This window comes from Cervus elaphus, chromosome 25 (assembly GCF_910594005.1).
Source record: "Cervus elaphus chromosome 25, mCerEla1.1, whole genome shotgun sequence".
In the NCBI taxonomy this organism is placed as follows: Eukaryota; Metazoa; Chordata; class Mammalia; order Artiodactyla; family Cervidae; genus Cervus; species Cervus elaphus.
Genome location: NC_057839.1, coordinates 64261663 through 64275678, shown reverse-complemented (window position 1 = coordinate 64275678; position 14016 = coordinate 64261663). Strand labels below are relative to the sequence as shown.

General features: G+C 40.7%; 1 protein-coding gene across 1 annotated transcript in view; it reads right to left on the bottom strand.

Moving 5' to 3' along the window:
- Positions 1 to 14016, bottom strand: part of SEMA5A (semaphorin 5A) — a 554671-nt gene that overhangs the window by 112327 nt on the left and 428328 nt on the right. The window lies entirely within an intron of this gene.

Here is a 14016-nt window from a genome sequence, read left to right as displayed (position 1 = left end):
GAGAAGTTGCAAGAGACCTTACAGCCTGGGAAGCCTGAAGCTACAGAGGACATTTGCAAACCCACTGATCTAATGAATGCACAATCCTTAAAATGACTTTAAAGTCTAAATCAAAAGCCCTACCACCCCACTTCCCCAGGCTTTCCTTTCCTTAGACCTTGGGAGTTTCAATCAGCTGAATTAACTGGAAGGTCACATAATTTCCTTGGAGGTGGGAGGCAGGGATAACAGCTTGATTCCTGGATGTGATGATTATAATCTGAGTCCTGTGGTCATTCCTTTCTTCCTAAAGCAGGAAGATAAGAACTCTATCAATCCTTGGCCAGTGTTTACTTTTCCAAGTGGCTGGTTATGACTTTACATTGGTATTTATATCAGCAGGAATTAAGTTAATGGCTATTCTTGGCTGCTTCATCCTGTGCATCCGTATGAAGACCTTGTACAACTTTCCTGCTGGGAGCTCCTGACTGTGCACCAGTCTCATGTAAGGATGACATCAGCTTACCTACACTCCATTTCACAGGCTGTGCATATGCACTAAGCTGCTTCAGTCCTGTCTGACTCTTTGAGACCCTATGGGCCATAGCTCACCAGGCTCCTCTGTTCATGGCATTCTTGAGGCAAGAACACTGGAGTGGGTTGCTGTGCCCTCCTCTAGGGGGTCTTCCTGACTCACAGGTTGAACCCTCATCTCTTAAGTTTCCTGCATTGGCAGGCAGGCTGTTTACCACTAGCACCACTGGGGAAGCCCTTCACAGGCTGTACCCCAATCCAGCTCTTCCTAAACACCCATGTTCCTTAGAATTCAGCAAATACTAATTCATCTCATGAAACTAACACATGTGTGTGGTAAATAAGTCTTGGAGTACAAAGGGCACACAGGAAAAGTAAGCTTTCTCTCCTAGTCTACATCCTCAGAAGTCACCACCCATTCTGATCAGCTGCTTTATTATTTGCATCATTTTTCCATGCTATTTCTTAAATGGGTTGTGCAAAAAAAAAAAAAAAGACTAAAATTAAAACAAGATCTTTCTGCTCATTTTTTTGAGGTCAAACTCGACCGAAATATATTTTTAAGATATTGTTCTTTCAAAATAGCTTTTCGAGGAAAACAGCTATGGGAAGTTAAAAACACCATGCTGTTGGCCCCAAGTTACAATGTGTGCACAGCATGGATGGCACTGGCGTGCACATCTTTTTGGCCTCCCCTGGGTTCAGGGTCACCTCTAGAACAGCTGGAGGATAAAGACTCATTTTATAGTAGCCCAGAGGTATAAAACCTCCTTTTGGTCTCCTTAACCCAGCCTGGTGGCAGTCATAATAAAGAAAGAACTAATGGGAGGAAGCTGGGGGTACTTGTCAATAGACTGAGCTCAGCCTGTCCTGGTACTAATTCTAGTTCTCAGCAACTCCATGGAAAATGCCATTAAATGCTTCATCCCTGCTGAAATCGGATGACTGAGCATGACATATTCTTTGTACCAGGGGGAGCAGAGAGAACCAAAAATAAAGTCTGGGCCTTGGGGGCAAGAGAGTTCAGCTCTGAACCTGGGTTTCAAATGCAAGAGCTATGTGACCTTGGGCAGGACACCAGAAATCACAGCTACCATTTCTTCATCTGAAAATTGGAGATGTTGTTTGACTTTACTGTCAGGGTGCTATGATTAAGGAAAGTAGGGATAAGATCCAGCATAGTGGCAGACATAGAAGAATCTTGGAAAATTGTATCAGGTGTTTATCATTTCTAAGCATTGTATCAGATATCAAACTGCCTTGTCTCTGAAAAACAGATATTAACAAAATGAACAATGTATGATTCTGAAGGAGGTAAGTAATTTAGTTAAGCTCAATTTCTGTTCTTAAACACTTCAAAATTTATTCATAAAATTGATTTTCTGATAACAAAATTACTTACATTCTATTATAAAAAGCATAATTAATATTGTTAGTGTATAGAAAAATGCAACATATTTCTGTTTATTAAGTTTGTATCCTGCAACAAAAGATCAGAAAGACAAAGAAACGATCCCATTTACCTTAACATCAAAAAGGATAAAAGATCTAGCCTAGGAATAAAACTACCAAAGGAGACAAAAACCTGTACTGCAAAAGCCATAAGACAAGATGAAAGAAATGGAACATGACACAAACAGATGGAAAGATATACCATATTCTTAGATTGGAAGAGTCAATATTGTCAAAATGAGTATACGACCAAAGGTAATCTACAGAGTCAACGTGTGCTAAGTCACTGCAGTCTTGTATGTCTCTTTGCACCCCTAGAGACTGTAGCTTCCCAGGATCCTCTGTCCATGGGATTCTCCTGGCAAGGATACTGGAGAGGGTTGCCATGTCCTCCTCCAGGGGATCTTCTTGACCCAGGGACTGAGACCCATGTCTCCTGTGTCCTGCATTGGCAGGCTGGTTCTCCACCACTACCGCCACCTGGGAAGCTGCTGCTGCTAAGTTGCTTCAGTCATGTCTGACTCTGTGCTACCCCATGGACTGCAGCCTACCAGGCTCCTACATCCATGGGATTTTCCAGGCAAGAGTACTGGAGTGGGTTGCCATTGCCTTCACCTGGGAAGCAATCCCTATCAAATTACCAATGGCATTTGTTATAGAACTAGAACAAACTATTTAAAAATCTGTACAGAGACAAATAATCAAAGCAATATTGAGGAAGAGAAACAGAGCTGCAGGAATCAGGCTCCCTGACATCAGGCTATAATACAAAGTTACGGTCATCAAAAGAGTACGGCACTGGTGCAAACAATGTTTAAATATAGATCAGTGGAACAAGTCAGAAAGCCCAGAAATGAGCCCACACACCTGTGGACAATTAATCTATAACAAAGGAGGCAAGACTATACAATGGAGAAAAGACAGTCTCTTCAATAAGCGCTGCTGGGAAAAGTGGACAGCTACATGTAAAAGAACGAAATTAGAACATCCTCTAACACAGGAGTCCCCAACCTCCAGGATCTAATACCTGATGATCTGAGGTATAGTTGATGTAATAATAATAGAAATAAAGTGCAAAATAAATGTAATGTGCTTGAATTACCCTGAAATCATCTGCATTCTCATCTGTGGAAAAATTGTCTCCCACCAAACCGGTCTCTGGTGCCAAAAAAGTTGGGGACACCTGTTCTAATGCTATACACAAGTATGAACTCAAAATAGATGAAAGACCCAAATGTAAAACTAAACTATAAAACTCTTAGAGTTTTGGCACTATTTTTTTTTTTGATCCATCTCCTAGAAAAATGGAAATAAAAAAGAAAAATAAACAAATAGGACCTAATTAAACTCAAAACCTTTTGCACAGCCAAGGAAACCACAAACAAAATGAAAGGACAACCGTCAGAATGGGAGAGAATGTTTGGCAAACAAAGTAACCCACAGAGGAATAATCTCCACAATTTACAAACAGCTCATGAAACTCAATATAAAGAAAACACAAACAATCCAATCAAAAAATGGGCAAAACACCTAAATATATATTTACCCAAAGAAGACATACAGATGGCCAAAAGGCACATGAAAAATGCTTAACACGGCTAACTATTAGAGAAATAAAAATAAAAACTAAAATATCACCTCACACTAGTCAGAAAGATCATCATCAAAAAGTCTATAAACAATAAACGCTGGAGAGGGTGTGGAGAAAAGGGAATTCTCCTATACTGCTTGTGGGAATGTAAATTGTTACAGCCACTGTGGAAAACAGTATGGAGCTTCCTTAAAACTAAAAATAGAGCTCCATATGATCCAGCAATACCAGTCCTGGGCATATTTCCAGAGAAAATCATGGCTCAAAAATATGCATGCATCCCAATGTTCACTGCAGGGCTGTTTACAACAGCCATGTCAGAGAAGCAATCTAAATGTCCATTGACAGAAAAATAGACAAGGAACATGTGGAACATACATACAATGGGATATTCCTCAACCATTAAAACAAATGAAACTGTGGCTCAGATGGTAAAGAATCTGCCTGCAATGCAGGCGACCTGGGTTTGATCTCCTAGGAAGATCATCTGGAGAAGGAAATGGCTATCCACTCCAGTATACTTGCCAGGAGAATCCCATGGACAGAGGAGCCTGGTGGGCTACAGTTCATGGGGTCACAGATTATTTGACATGACTGCACGACTTTTACTTTCACATTAACACAAATGAAATGACATTTGCAACAAGATGGATGAAGAGATTACCATACTAAGTGAAATGTCAGACAGAGAAAGACAAATGTCATTATAATATTGCTTATATTGTGGAATTCAAAAAATTATACAAATGAACTTATTTACAAAACAGAAACAGACTTACAGACTTAGAAAGCAAACTTATGGCTACCAAAGGGGAAGGTGGTTGAGGGGATAAATCGGGAGTTTGGGATTGACGTATACACACTATTATCTTTAAAATAGGTAACCAACAAGGACAAACTATATAGCATAGGGAGCTCTGCTCAATATTCTGTAATAACCTAAAGAGGAAAAAACTTGAAAAAAGAAATACATGCATAGCTGAATTGCTTTGTTGTACACCTGAAGCTAACATAATGTTGTCAAAAAATTATAGTCCAACATAAAATAAAAATTGAAACAAGAAAAAATAAGAGGGAGGGGACATAGATATAACTATGACTAATTCATCTGATGTTTGGCCATAATCAACACAAGATTGCAAAGCAATTATCCTTCAATTAAAAAGAAATACATTCATTTAAAAATTATATATTTAACAACTATTAACAGTGTGCTTCTTTAGGCATATTTCTTGAAAATTAAAATTGCTTTTGTCTAGAAAAAAACACAGTTTCTCCATAAATTATAAAAATCTGGTCATGTAGATATCAGTTTCTTAAAAATTGATTCTTGAGGGAGGAGCCAAGATGGCGGAGGAGTAGGACCGGGAGACCACTTTCTCTCCTACAAATTCATCAAAAGAATAACCGAATGCAGAGCAAACTTCACAAAACAACTTCTGATCGCTAGCTGAGGTCATCAGGCGCCCAGAAAAGCAGACCATTGTCTTCGAAAGGAGGTAGGACAAAATATAAAAGATAAAAAGTGAGACAAAAGAGCTAAGGACGGAGACCCGTCCCGGGAAGGGAGTCTTAGGCGGCCTTGCTTGGGCTAGGGTCCGGGCCTGAGTGCCCTGAGGACAATCGGGGGGAGCTTCTGTGAGGTGCCAACTTGAACTGTGGGAGACCAAAGGAGAGAGAGAAAATTGACCGGCCGGAACACACTGCCGGCCGTTCGCAGAACAAAGGGACGGGGAAAGTCCCGAGAAGAGCTCGCAGGCTGCGGACCGGCCCAGCCCCGCCGGAGGCAGGAGGCAGGGGGGAGGGGAAGGTCGCGGCGAGACACAGGGCGCAGGCACCCGACCGGCGCGGGGCGGGGACTGGGGCTGGGGACGCGGAGGGCGGAAGGCGCGCGCACCCGCCTGGCGCCAGCGGAAACTGAGACTGGGTCCGCGGAAGGGAGTGGGTGCGCCACACCTGGGGATAGCGCGCCCACCAAGCCCCTGGCTGCCTGGACCGCTCTGACGGGGAAGGCACAGAGAGCAGGCGCAGCTTTTCCTTCCGCGCTTTTGTGTAACACCCGAGGGCTGGAACCTCGCGCAGCGCGGGGCGCGCTCCATATAGAACAGCCGGGAGCCTGAGCAGCGCAGACGGAGAAAGCAGCGTCAGCCCCTCCCGGCAGCGCCAGCCCGCCCCCGCAGGGCCAGCCCCTCCCCGCAGCGTCAGCCCCGCCCCGCAGCGCCAGCCCCGCCCCACAGCGTCAGCCCCTCCCAGCAGCGCAACGGAACTAGCTACCTGAATAAGAGTCCGCCTCCGGCCGCCTGTGTCAGGGCGGAAATGAGCCTCTGAAGAGACCGGCAAACAGAAGCCAAATAAACAAAGGGAACCGCTTCAGAAGGGACTGGTGCAACAGATTAAAATCCCTGAAGAAAACACCGACTTCACCGGAAGGGCCCTGTAGATATCGAGAAGTGCAAGCTGGAACGAGGAGCTATCTGAAACTGAGCCGAACCCACACTGACCGCAACAGCCCCAGAGAAATTCCTAGACATATTTTTACTTTTTTTTTTATTTTTCTGTTTTTTCTAAGTAAGGAAAAAAAAAAAAATTTTTTTTCTTTTTATATTTTTCTTTTTTATTTTTTCTCTTTTATTTTCCTTTAAAATTCCCTATTACTCCCCCATTACTCCTTAACTTTCATTTTCATAGATTTTTACGATTTTTTTAATTAGGGGAAAAAAAAAATTTTTTTTTCTTTTTTTTTTTTTTTTTTTCTTTTTCTTTTTTTTCCTTCTCCTTTTTCTTCTTTTTTTTTTTTCTTTCCTTTTTCTCTTCTATTTTCTATTTTTCTTTTTCTCTTATTTCTTTTAAAGTCCTCTAGTACTCCTCTACTACTCTTCATTTTCATCTTCACTACACTATAACCTTACAAAAAAAAAAAAAAAAAAGAGAAGCCCTATCTTAAAACTGAAGATTATTCCCTCCCAATCTTGACTCTCTGTTTTCTACCTCAGAACACCTCTATTTCCTCTTTTCCCCTTCTCTTCCCCATCCAATTCTGTGAATCCTTGTAGGTGTCTGAGATACGAGAACACTCTGGGAACAGACAGCTGCGTAGATCTGTCTCTCTCCTCTTGAGTCCCCCTTTTTCTCCTCCTACTCATCTCTATCTCCCTCCTCCCTTTTCTCCTGTTCATGTAACTCTGTGAACCTCTCTGGGTGTCCCTAACGGGGGAGAATCTTTTCGCCATTAACCTAGAAGTTTAATTATCAGAGCTGTATAGTTGGAGAAGTCCTGAGACTACAGGAAGAATAAAACTGAAATCCAGAGGCAGGAAACTTAAGCCCAAAACCTGAGAACACCAGAAAACTCCTGACTACATGGAACTTTAAGTGATAAGTGACCGTCCAAAAGCCTCCATACCTACACTGAAACCAACCACCACCCAAGAGCCAATAAGTTTTAGAGCAAGACATACCACGCAAATTCTCCAGCAACACAGGAACATAGCCCTGAATGTCAACATACAGGCTACCCAAGGTCACACCTAACACATAGACCCAACTCAAAACTCATTACTGGGCACTCCATTGCTCTCCAAAGAGAAGAAATCAAGTTCCACGCACCAGTACACTGACGCAAGCTTCCCTAACCAGGAAACCTTGACAAGCCAAACGTCCAACCCCACCCACTGGGTAAATCCTCCACAATAAAAAGGAACCACAGACCTCCAGAATACAGAAAGTCCACTCCAGACACAGCAACCTAAACAAGATGAAAAGGCAAAGAAATACCCAACAGGTAAAGGAACAAGAAAAATGCCCACCAAGTCAAACAAAAGAGGAGGAGAGAGGGAATCTACCTGAAAAAGAATTTAGAATAATGATAATAAAAATGATCCAAAATCTTGAAAACAAAATGGAGTTACAGATAAATAGCTTGGAAACAAAGATTGAAAAGATACAAGAATTGTTTAATAAAGACCTAGAAGAAATAAAAAAGAGTCAATTAAAAATGAATAATGCAATGAATGAGATCAAAAACACTTTGGAGGGAACCAAGAGTAGAATAACGGAGGCAGAAGATAGGATAAGTGAGATAGAAGATAAAATGGTGGAAATAAATGAAGCAGAGAGGAAAAAAGAAAAAAGGATCAAAAGAAATGAGGACAACTCAGGGACCTCTGGGACAATGTGAAACGCCCCAACATTCGAATCATAGGAGTTCCAGAAGAAGAAGACAAAAAGAAAGGCCATGAGAAAATACTCGAGGAGATAATAGCTGAAAACTTCCCTAAAATGGGGAAGGAAATAGCCACCCAAGTCCAAGAAACCCAGAGAGTTCCAAACAGGATAAACCCAAGGCGAAACACCCCAAGACACATATTAATCAAACTAACAAAGATCAAACACAAAGAACAAATATTAAAAGCAGCAAGGGAAAAACAACAAATAACACACAAAGGGATTCCCATAAGGATAACAGCTGATCTATCAATAGAAACCCTCCAGGCCAGAAGGGAATGGCAGGACGTCCTGAAAGTAATGAAAGAGAATAACCTACAACCTAGATTACTGTATCCAGCAAGGATCTCATTCAGATATGAAGGAGAACTCAAAAGCTTTACAGATAAGCAAAAGCTGAGAGAATTCAGCACTACCAAACCAGCTCTTCAACAAATGCTAAAGGATCTTCTCTAGACAGGAAACGCAGAAAGGTTGTATAAACATGAACCCAAAACAACAAAGTAAATGGCAACGGGACCACACCTATCAATAATTACCTTAAATGTAAATGGGTTGAATGCCCCAACCAAAAGACAAAGATTGGCTGAATGGATACAAAAACAAGACCCCTATATATGCTGTCTACAAGAGGCCCACCTCAAAACAAGAGACACATACAGACTGAAAGTGAAGGGCTGGAAAAAAATATTTCATGCAAACGGAGACCAAAAGAAAGCAGGAGTCGCAATACTCATATCAGATAAAATAGACTTTCAAATAAAAGCTGTGAAAAGAGACAAAGAAGGACACTACATAATGATCAAAGGATCAATCCAAGAAGAAGATATAACAATTATAAATATATATGCACCCAACATAGGAGCACCGCAATATGTACGGCAAACACTAACGAGTATGAAAGAGGAAATTAATAGTAACACAATAATAGTGGGAGACTTCAATACCCCACTCACAACTATGGATAGATCAACGACACAGAAAATTAACAAGGAAACACAAACTTTAAATGACACAATGGACCAGCTAGACCTAATTGATATCTATAGGACATTTCACCCCAAAACAATCAACTTCACCTTTTTCTCAAGTGCACACGGAACCTTCTCCAGAATAGATCACATCCTGGGCCATAAATCTGGTCTTGGAAAATTCAAAAAAATTGAAATCATTCCAGTCATCTTTTCTGACCACAGTGCAGTAAGATTAGATCTCAATTACAGGAAAAAAATTGTTAAAAATTCAAACACATGGAGGCTAAATAACACACTTCTGAATAACCAACAAATCATAGAAGAAATCAAAAAAGAAATCAAAATATGCATAGAAATGAATGAAAATGAAAACACAACAACCCAAAACCTATGGGACACTGTAAAAGCAGTGCTAAGGGGAAAGTTCATAGCATTACAGGCTTACATCAAGAAACAAGAAAAAAGCCAAATAAATAACCTAACTCTACACCTAAAGCAATTAGAGAAGGAAGAAATGAAGAAGCCCAGGGTTAGCAGAAGGAAAGAAATCTTAAAAATCAGGGCAGAAATAAATGCAAAAGAAACTAAAGAGACCATAGCAAAAATCAACAAAGCTAAAAGCTGGTTTTTTGAAAAAATAAACAAAATTGACAAACCATTAGCAAGACTCATTAAGAAGCAAAGAGAGAAGAACCAAATTAACAAAATTAGAAATGAAAATGGAGAGATCACAACAGACAACACTGAAATACAAAGGATCATAAGAGACTACTACCAGCAGCTCTATGCCAATAAAATGGACAACTTGGATGAAATGGACAAATTCTTAGAAAAGTATAACTTTCCAAAACTGAACCAGGAAGAAATAGAAGATCTTAACAGACCCATCACAGGCAAGGAAATCGAAAGTGTAATCAAAAATCTTCCAGCAAACAAAAGCCCAGGACCAGATGGCTTCACAGCTGAATTCTACCAAAAATTTAGAGAAGAGCTAACACCTATCTTACTCAAACTCTTCAAGAAAATTGCAGAAGAAGGTAAACTTCCAAACTCATTCTATGAGGCCACCATCACCCTAATTCCAAAACCAGACAAAGATACCACAAAAAAAGAAAACTACAGGCCAATATCACTGATGAACATAGATGCAAAAATCCTTAACAAAATTCTAGCAAACAGAATCCAACAACATATTAAAAAAATCATACACCACGACCAAGTGGGCTTTATCCCAGGAATGCAAGGATTCTTCAATATCCGCAAATCAATCAACGTAATACACCACATTAACAAATTGAAAGATAAAAACCATATGATTATCTCAATAGATGCAGAGAAAGCCTTTGACAAAATTCAACACTCATTTATGATTAAAACTCTCCAAAAAGCAGGAATAGAAGGAACATACCTCAACATTATAAAAGCCATATATGACAAACCCACAGCAAGCATCACCCTCAATGGTGAAAAATTGAAAGCATTCCCCCTGAAATCAGGAACAAGACAAGGGTGCCCACTGTCACCACTACTGTTCAACATAGTGTTGGAAGTTTTGGCCACAGCAATCAGAGCAGAAAAAGAAGTAAAAGGAATCCAGATAGGAAAAGAAGAAGTGAAACTCTCACTGTTTGCAGATGACATGATCCTCTACATAGAAAACCCTAAAGACTCTACCAGAAAATTACTAGAACTAATCAATGAATATAGTAAAGTTGCAGGATATAAAATTAACACACAGAAATCCCTTGCATTCCTATATACTAACAATGAGAAAACAGAGAGAGAAATTAAGGAAACAATACCATTCACCATTGCAACAAAAAGAATAAAATACTTAGGAGTATATCTACCTAAAGAAACAAAAGACCTATACATAGAAAACTATAAAACACTGATGAAAGAAATCAAAGAGGACACAAAGAGATGGAGAAACATACCGTGTTCATGGATTGGAAGAATCAATATTGTCAAAATGGCTATTCTACCCAAAGCAATCTATAGATTCAATGCAATCCCTATCAAGCTACCAACGGTATTTTTCACAGAACTAGACCAAAGAATTTCACAATTTGTATGGAAATACAAAAAACCTCGAATAGCCAAAGTAATCTTGAGAAAGAAGAATGGAACTGGAGGAATCAACCTGCCTGACTTCAGACTCTACTACAAAGCCACAGTCATCAAGACAGTATGGTACTGGCACAAAGACAGAAATATAGATCAATGGAACAGAATAGAAAGCCCAGAGATAAATCCACGAACCTATGGACACCTTATCTTTGACAAAGGAGGCAAGGATATACAATGGAAAAAAGACAACCTCTTTAACAAGTGGTGCTGGGAAAACTGGTCAACCACTTGTAAAAGAATGAAACTAGAACACTTTCTAACACCATACACAAAAATAAACTCAAAATGGATTAAAGATCTAAATGTAAGACCAGAAACTATAAAACTCCTAGAGGAGAACATAGGCAAAACACTCTCTGACATAAATCACAGCAAGATCCTCTATGACCCACCTCCCAGAATATTGGAAATAAAAGCAAAACTAAACAAATGGGATCTAATGAAACTTAAAAGCTTTTGCACTACAAAGGAAACTATAAGTAAGGTGAAAAGACAGCCGTCAGATTGGGAGAAAATAATAGCAAATGAAGAAACAGACAAAGGATTAATCTCAAAAATATACAAGCAACTCCTGCAGCTCAATTCCAGAAAAATAAATGACCCAATCAAAAAATGGGCCAAAGAACTAAACAGACATTTCTCCAAAGAAGACATACAGATGGCTAACAAACACATGAAAAGGTGCTCAACATCACTCATTATTAGAGAAATGCAAATCAAAACCACAATGAGGTACCATTACACGCCAGTCAGGATGGCTGCTATCCAAAAGACTACAAGCAATAAATGCTGGAGAGGGTGTGGAGAAAAGGGAACCCTCTTACACTGTTGGTGGGAATGCAAACTAGTACAGCCACTATGGAAAACAGTGTGGAGATTTCTTAAAAAACTGGAAATAGAACTGCCATATGACCCAGCAATCCCACTTTTGGGCATACACACTGAGGAAACCAGATCTGAAAGAGACACGTGCACCCCAATGTTCATTGCAGCACTGTTTATAATAGCCAGGACATGGAAGCAACCTAGATGCCCATCAGCAGATGAATGGATAAGGAAGCTGTGGTACATATACACCATGGAATATTACTCAGCTGTCAAAAAGAATTCATTTGAATCAGTCCTAATGAGATGGATGAAACTGGAGCCCATTATACAGAGTGAAGTAAGCCAGAAAGATAAAGAACATTACAGCATACTAACACATATATATGGAATTTAGAAAGATGGTAATGATAACCCTATATGCAAAACAAAAAAAGAGACACAGAAATACAGAACAGACTTTTGAACTCTGTGGGAGAATGTGAGGGTGGGATGTTTCAAAAGAACAGCATGTATACTATCTATGGTGAAACAGATCACCAGCCCAGGTGGGATGCATGAGACAAGTGCTCGGGCCTGGTGCACTGGGAAGACCCAGAGGAGTCGGGTGAAGAGGGAGGTGGGAGGGGGGATCGGGATGGGGAATAAGTGTAAATCTATGGCTGATTTATATCAATGTATGACAAAACCCACTGAAATGTTGTGAAGTAATTAGCCTCCAACTAATAAAAAAAAAAAAAAAAAAATTGATTCTTTTTTTTCTCCAGCGAATGTTAAGAGAGGTTTTCTTGTCTTTCTACGAGAGGAAGATGACAGAAAAACATTGGAAGAAATTCAGAGAAACTCTTGGGTTGAAATCTTTAGATTCTGTGTCCTCAAATGGAGCATTTAAGGGTCAAATACAAACTAACCCAGTCTGGGTGAGCACACAGAGGATCACAGTCTATCAGTTTACAATAAATATCATCCCTCACTGCTTTTCCCTGAGCAAGTGGACAAGAAAACAGCAGGCAGATTCAGCTCTGGGTAGAACTGTAAAATCCTGTCCTCCCAGAAGCCTGATACAGACAGACAAGGGGCTTATTCTCCTGAAAGGAACAGGGGAGACTGTCAGCTCCTCCTGGGCAGCTGTGCCTGGAGGCCACTGGTGCCTGTGGATTCATGACTGAGCTGCAAGTGTGGTTGTCTAGGAGATGAGAGGCGGGCAGATGATGCCTGCCTTGTTTGACCTGATTCAGGATCTAGTTGTGTAAGTTGCAGCTACAAGTTGCTGAGCTAGCAGAGTGCCTGGAAAAGGGAAATTGCCTCCTGCTCTGCCTGCAATGCAGGAGACCTGGGTTTGATCCCTGGGTTGGGAAGATCCCCTGCAGAAGGAAATGGCAACTCACTCCAGTATTCTTGCCTGAAGAATTCTATGGACAGAGGAGCCTGGAGGGCTACAGTCTGTTGGTCACGAAGAGTCAGACACAACTGAGCAGCTAAAACCTTTTGCAAGACACTAACATCCATCCTGGCACCAGAAACATCTGTGTATGGCTCAGGTCTGACTTCTTGTGTGATGTCCTATGTCACATCCCCAGAGCTTGCTGGCCTGGAACTGGAAGACTGGTGACCTTTCGGCTTCATTGAACTTGTGATGCTCCCACTGAGAAGACCCCAGCCTTCCCTGTCAACCACTGAGCCATCAAGACCTGGGCCAGAATAATTTCTGCCCTGGGCTAGTGCTGCAGGAAACATAGAGCAGAACAAACTACAAGCAGGCATTGGTTACATTTAGGGAAAAGCAGTTACATACAAGATAGTCCTTAATCAACATCACTATTTGTTATCAGCAATCACAATAGCATTGTTATTAGTTGGGAGGGCCCTAATGTCATTTGTTTCTCAAAACTCTGATACCAAAAGAGGAATTTTATTATATACTGTGCTGTCTAAAACCATCTAGAAAGGAATACGGTAATGATTTTTATTAAATACAAGAACCTTCTTCTACGTAAGAATACCTACTTTGCAGAGTGCCTTAAATCTTGCATAATACATATTATTCCATTAGGTTAGTATGATTAGTATGTGTTAGATAAGAAAGTGGGGCTTGCTAGGTGGCTCAGTGATAAATAATCCACCTGAGCCATGGGAGATGTGGGTTTTGATCCCTGGGTTGGGAAGATCCCTTGTAGGAGGGAATGGCAACCCATTCCAAGTGTTCTTGCTGGAATAATCCCATGGACAGAGGAACCTGGTGGGCTACAGTCCATGGGGTCGCAAAGAGTCGGAGACAAGGGGGCAACTGAACATACAATACACACA